We start from the raw sequence: 6,844 nt of genomic DNA on the forward strand, positions 1-6,844 counted from the left end.
AAGCCAGTTGCTTATTTTCTTCAGAATAGTGCCTCATAAAACAACCTTGTGTTGTGTGGAATATTTCAGTAAGCAGGCCAATTCCGATCACCGTCACTCTCCCGCATGTGATGGGGACCTGAACGTTTGCTGCTGCGATATTTTATATAGGGTATAGAAACGCCAAGGTGAGTCTCTAGAAGTATCTCAAGTACTGGTCTTTTATCTGACTGTTTCAATTTTTTGTTCGTGTTAGTGGTATTTGTCAATGCGCTGCAACAAGTGTTTTTTATTGTTTATCATAAAGTGCTAGTTAAACCAGGAGGAAGCACCAATAATTTTGAGTATATGACGTTCGTCGTTCCTGCTACTTCCTTCTACTTTTTATGGGGAGTCGACCTCATATTCTCTTCGTTCGCACTGTTTCTAGCTGCTCAAACCGACCGATATGTGCATTGCCTGATAAAGTAAAGCCGATCGTAAGTAAGTGTAAATAACAACTAATTGGCAATTCGGTTCATAGGTTAGCGCGGAACTTCCGTGTATTCACAAGTAGCGGCACGTTACACGGGAAAAAACCGAAGTGCGTGCCAGCTGTTGCGCACTTATTTCGTCACTTGTTGTTTAGCTTCAAAATACCCACGGAAAAGTGACGAAACGGAGAGTCGCCAGAGGAACTGTTGAAGGTATACGCAAGGCGTGCTAGCAGTGTCCTCGTGTGTCCTTTCATCCGTCCGTGTTAAGTTTGTTGCAACCATATATAGGCGTGTACAGGGTTTCCCTTAAGTGGGGCGAAGGTTCGTCTCGGCACACCCCCCCCCCCCCTCCCTATTAGGTCAATGTACGGCTGCTTTGTTCCCCTCTCCCTTTTAGGTGACTCGGAGGCGGGCGACTCCCCGGCTCCCCCCCCCCCCCCACGCGCTTGTCTATGGCTGCAACTACTCGCCATACGCATTTGTAGCGAGTGCATGCTTTTTCGTGCATGCAGCAAAATGAGAAAGTGGCATCCACCCATTGCATCTTTTTTTAACCTCCTATCAAGGGGCATTTTTTTTTCTATATTTCCTATCACAATTATTAGAATACTCCTATTACGGCCTGACGTTTGAAAAGAATGATGTGACCACGCTCAGGTGTGTCTACGATCGAGGTTATAAACGTTCACGGGTTTAGGCTCGATGAAGTTATCTACTCAACGCACACTAGCAATGAGGCACGGAACCTCTGTTATCTTGATCATAGGGCGACGTGTCTTCTTCGCTTGAGAGATAAACAGAAACGTCTTTCAGGTAGTGCGAGGCGCAGGGGTGCAAATGTTAACCCTTTGTGCGGCAGCGGGCCACATACGTCCCACTTTTCCATATGCAGAAAACATTTTCTCCCACATCCATAATGGAATAATTGCAAGCGCAAACCAACGGGACACAAGAGAAGAGACAAACAAGCGCAGTTTGGAGATTAGTTTTCCTAATACGTGTGAGCGTAGCGCAATTCGCCAATTCATAGGGCACTGCATACATGGCCTTCGGCGACAGTGGCCTGTTTTTGCAGTGTGCTTGACTTCTTTTTCTTTGATTGCGATAGCAATTATATGAACAGTCTCGACTGGTTGTTTGCCGACGCTGCCGCCGCCGTCATTGACGTACATGTATACGTGTGTATATATGCAGGGAAGCATGCGCTAGCCTCCTATTTCTGCCGAACGATGATCGCCTTTCCGGCCGTGATCGTCTGCGCGCGCGCTTATCTCGTGAATGAACAAGGGGTGTGTGATGGGGTTCTTCAGAATAATACAGATATAAGAACAAGTTGCGTTGGGGACAGCAACGCGCGAAAGGAACTGGCGAGGCTGGTTTCTGATTCTTTCCACTTTATGAATACGCTTACAAAAAGGACACACAACAAGCATGTTATATGACGACAGAACACGTTATAACACGGAAACGAAAAAAAACTCCAGAAGCGACACAAAAGCCCAAGCTAAATCTTAACACGAGGACATCTCACCGGCGAGTGGCTGAGACGTTTGCCGGGAACGTCTGCGTAGGCGTGATTTAACTCTGGGATGCCGGTACCGCAGGAGTTCGGTGAAGAACCGAGCGACGCAGAAGTAGATGCGCCGATGGAGCGGGTCGGTGCCGAAGACCGAGGTCGACGGGGCCACGCAGAATTTTCTCTTCGGACGCATGCACCAGGGACCGTCCACGCTTGAGGCCGAGCGAAGCAAGCCGCTCCGACCCTAGAACCAGGCACTCAGGACAAAACCATGGCCGTGACCCTGGTGAACCAACTTCATCGCTGCCACCAGAACCAAGCACACTCTGCCCAGTGTGCCGGACTCCTCGGGCAATCTTCTCGCGCTTCACCCCCCCCCCCCCCCGTGGCCTCGTGTCACCACACAGTGTCCTCTTTCTCTTCGCGCCAGTCTTGCCATACCGCTTCTGCCTGACTACTTCATATCCACTATGTTCATGCCGGCGTTCTCGCAACACCAAACACAACACTAGCACACTTTTCCCATAACGGGGGGGGGGGGGGCAACGATCAGCTTGCGCCTAGTGCTCCCACAGCAGGCGGGAGCTTCTACGGAATGCGCTCTCAACACGAAAAAAACGGTGCCAAGAGTGTAGCTGAAGCGGCCGTGTTCTCTTACACTAGCGTATTATAGAGTTACGTGAAATCGGATCTAAATGAGTTGACTGCCAGCCTCACTTCGTATAACGTTGCAGTATGTTGCTATCACATTCATCGCTTAACCTTTTAGGTGAAACTGATTGATTGATTGATTGATTGATTGATTGATTGATTGATTGATTGATATGTGGGGTTAAACGTCCCAAAACCACCATATGATTATGAGAGACGCCGTAGTGGAGGGCTCCGGAAATTTCGACCACCTGTGGTTCTTTAACGTGCACCCAAATCTGAGCAAACGGGCCTACAACATTTCCGCCTCCATCGAAAATGCAGCCGGGATTACAACCCGCGACCTGCGGGTCAGCACCCGAGTACCTCAGCCACTACACTACTGCGGCGGGGCTTTCGGTGAAACTGATTTTGTGCAATCATCCCAGGCCACAGTCGCAACTGCACGTGACAACATGCACAAGAGTATACTTAACTATCGAGAAAGATTCTTGAGCCACAGCTAGGTATCCAGCGGCTATGCACATTTTGCAGGTTCTGTACCGTTTGTCATAAGTTATTCGCGTTCATCTCTACCTGTGATTACGTTACCCCGCCGAGGTGGTCTGGTGGTTAAGGTGTGATTTCCGAGGGTCTAGTGTGTATGTGTGTGTGATTTCCAAATGGCTGGCGTCACTCCATGGACAGTTTCCGTGACGTTCGCTGTGCCTTCTCAACTTTCCTTATCGCCTCGGCTTCGCGATTTGGGAAATGCGAAGTGAGCGCAAAGCTAGCACGGTTTGAACCACGTTTGGAAGGTAGTGTGGTTTATTGTGCCATTCCTGCTCACTCTGGCTTTCGTTCATTGGGGCCACCATCGCATGCGACGTGCAAGGCTTTCGCCATAATAAGGTTTCATTCGTTTACTTATATACTTCAATGAAGGAAAAAAAAACCTATGTAAGCGTCCGCCAAGATTTACGAGAACAGACGCAAAACGAACTCAAACTAAATGCAGCGGTAATCAAATACAGAACACACTGGGGCAAGAATAAATGTAAAGTTTTGTGTACAAAAGGAATGGAGTAATGGCACCAGGGCTAACAATTTGCTTGAAATCGAAGGTTTCGTCGGCGCAGAATGTTGACCAAGGATCAGTTGGCCGATCGGCGCCGGGGGCGCACGAAAAAACCCCAAGTGAGGCATTCTACGGTTATATCGAATGGATTCCACTCCAAGTGAAAAAATCACAAAAAAGTAACTTTGAATAAAGTATTAAATACACATAAAAAATAAGAGTCGGCTGAATCCCCCAAATGCTTGCGCTTAAATACAGTGGACATGGAATGGAGAAAAAAAAGAAGAAAACTGGCAAACAAGTACAGGACTATCGAAAGGTTAAAATAGACAGCCAGTCAGGTTCCCAAAAACAAGTAGAAAAACAAAAACTGTAAATAAGATTCGAATGTTAGAAACAAGTATGGCATGGGGGATTTGCAATTACAGATAAACAATAAATCTGAAGAGAACATTTGTATGATAAAATAAAGGGAAGTTTTTTTTTTTGTTATCTGAAGCCGGAGCTGGATGTTAAAAGACAAGAACATATAGGAGCAAGTGATTTCGGTAATATGAGGAATACGTGCTGCAGTATAAATATGGGGAAAGGCGAACACACTTTAACCTAATGCCAAAATATTCATTCGAAAACACCCGCAGAAGCCGTCCATCTTTGAGGCTTTGGGTTTCAACGTGGATGGAAGTATTAAAATGGTCAGAGGTCGAGCTCATAAGAGGGAAAAACAGCGCGAAATTCAGACAGCACACAAGATGAAGAAGACACGACAGGCATGAACCAACTTTCCCAAGCCTCAACCCTATAGCAGCAGTTGAGATAAGCAAAAAACGCATGTAATGTTGATGAAAAAAAAGCACGAAGAGATTAACGGAACGAGACTCATTGCAGCCAGTCGTTTATAAGATTACATTATAGAACGATGTTTAATGAATAATGTAAGAGACAATATGCTTTAGTACATTAGATTAAACACCTCATCATAATGACACAAGCTAGCTGACTAATAATCACTTTAGAAATCAATTTTTACTTTAGAAAGTAAAAAAGATAGCATCCCCATGAAATGAATGAATGAAATGAACTTTGTTTGGACTATAGCTGTTTTGTATTTCAGCCCGAAGATGGGTGGCCTCCTCAGTCCAGGTAGCCATGGCTCGCTGCTGCCGCTTGAGCCCGGTTCACCAATCGTAATTGGTTGTTAGGGTGTTGCATCACCAGCAAAGCCTCCCAGTGGTCTTCGAATGCTTCCTCTTTATCCGTTTCTTTCGGTTCGTTTGCGTTTGCACGTGTTGGTGATTACGGTGGTATGTCCTGATTGTTGCGACACTCAATCACCATGTGACGCAGAGTGTTGCGCGTTTCTGGAAGGCAAAACGTGCAGTACCGCCTGAACGTTCCTGGATCTAATTTTGATGGAGTCGAAATAGAAGTCATTTTCCAGAATGCGCTTGGCACTGTACCTGTAACGCAGGGCACGTGCACAAGATGATTGACAATATTGCCTGTGCAATATTATGATTACCGAATTTGCCGGGCATGCAATTTCCGAACAGCATAATTTCTTCGACTATAAATACAAGTGATTGTTCCAACTTTCATCAATGCCCTTAACCACTCCATAACCGAGCAACAGACGTGAACTGGATAAGCCTTACCAATGATTGTTATTCCTGGTCACATCACGTAATCATCGAGCCATTTTTGTGGCTGTAGTAACTGTGCAATTACCGAGTACCACTTTTCAGTGGCATCTTGATTGATATGTGGGGTTTAACGTCCAAAAAACCACCATATGGTTATAAGAGACACCGTAGTGGAGGGCTCCGGAAATTTCGACCACCTGGGGTTCTTTAACGTGCACCCAAATCTGAGCACACGGGCCCAACACATTTCCGCCTCCATCGGAAATGCAGCCACCGCAGCCAGGATTTGATCCCGCGACCCGTGGTTGAGCAGCCGAGTACCTTAGCCACTAGACGTTTTTGAGTGGCATATTGAAATACACAAGTTCACACAAAAATTAGAGAAGCGTGTTGTCAGAGACCGCACTGCGTTGACTGATTTCAAAGCACGATGGCCAGTGCGTCGTTTCGTCGAAGCTGGAGCGGCTTATTCGTTTCCGCGAAGTTTGATTGGATGTGTTATTCGGGGATTGCGTTCGTGGAGACTGCATTCAGAATACAGCACCCCCCTCCCCCCTACTTTCTCGACGCCGAGCTTGTCGGAGCTTGCGCAATATATCCTACCTACTTACACGATTTCGGCAACGCAGACAGAATCAATTTCGTTTTCAGATAGATCGACGCGTACCACAACATTTTGTCAACAGCCATTTCCACTGTTCGCGCTCTACCAGTGTGCAGCGGAATCTATATATACACTCTGCTGGGAACTGAAAACGAAATCGCAATATCCATATTCTCAAGATAAGGCTGCTATCTTAATGATAACATCGTTGAAAGTATCACCAACAAGAAGAGCACAAAGGTGCTTAGTACTCTCTTTACGCGCAAAAACCGAACGGTCTGCATTCTGGTTCGCTCGATGCTGCGCAACGTATACACATACGTCCACTGCTGGCTGACCGACTGCTTGACGCACCCGAGTTCCACAGCGCGAACACCGTACTTGGTGCCGACTCTGCTGGCACAACTATGGTTATGTTGGTGTGTACATTTTCTCCCAAGGGACAGTGAAGGCTGGCACGCATGTCGTGAATTAATTGTCCTTTATGACATGCAGCACGTGGTTTTGATGCGTTCCCCATTAAATAATTTGACTAAAAATTGGAGTGTCATGACCTGAGTGAATAGAGCACATCGACAGGTTCCGACTTTAAGATCCTACATTCACTAGTTGTGTTTGTACGGGGTCGAAATGGACTCGCGATGCCGAATTCCTACGCGACATATTGCTACCGCAGCACTTTCAGTCATGATCAGGTCGCGTTTCACAAATGGGCTGCTCCAGTTAAAAGAAAAGACTTGAAACTTTCGAGAAAGTCACTATGATTGTGCGACTGAACCGCGACATGGTTCTTTCTGTGTTTCCGCGCCTCAGGGGGCCGTCGCAGCCACCATGAGTTGCCTTCGCGAAAATAAAAACTGAAGCGAGGCTGTAAGACTACTTATGTGTCACAGCAGCACGTATAGTTAGTTGGTG

Source organism: Rhipicephalus microplus, chromosome X (assembly GCF_043290135.1).
Source record: "Rhipicephalus microplus isolate Deutch F79 chromosome X, USDA_Rmic, whole genome shotgun sequence".
NCBI lineage: Eukaryota > Metazoa > Arthropoda > Arachnida > Ixodida > Ixodidae > Rhipicephalus > Rhipicephalus microplus.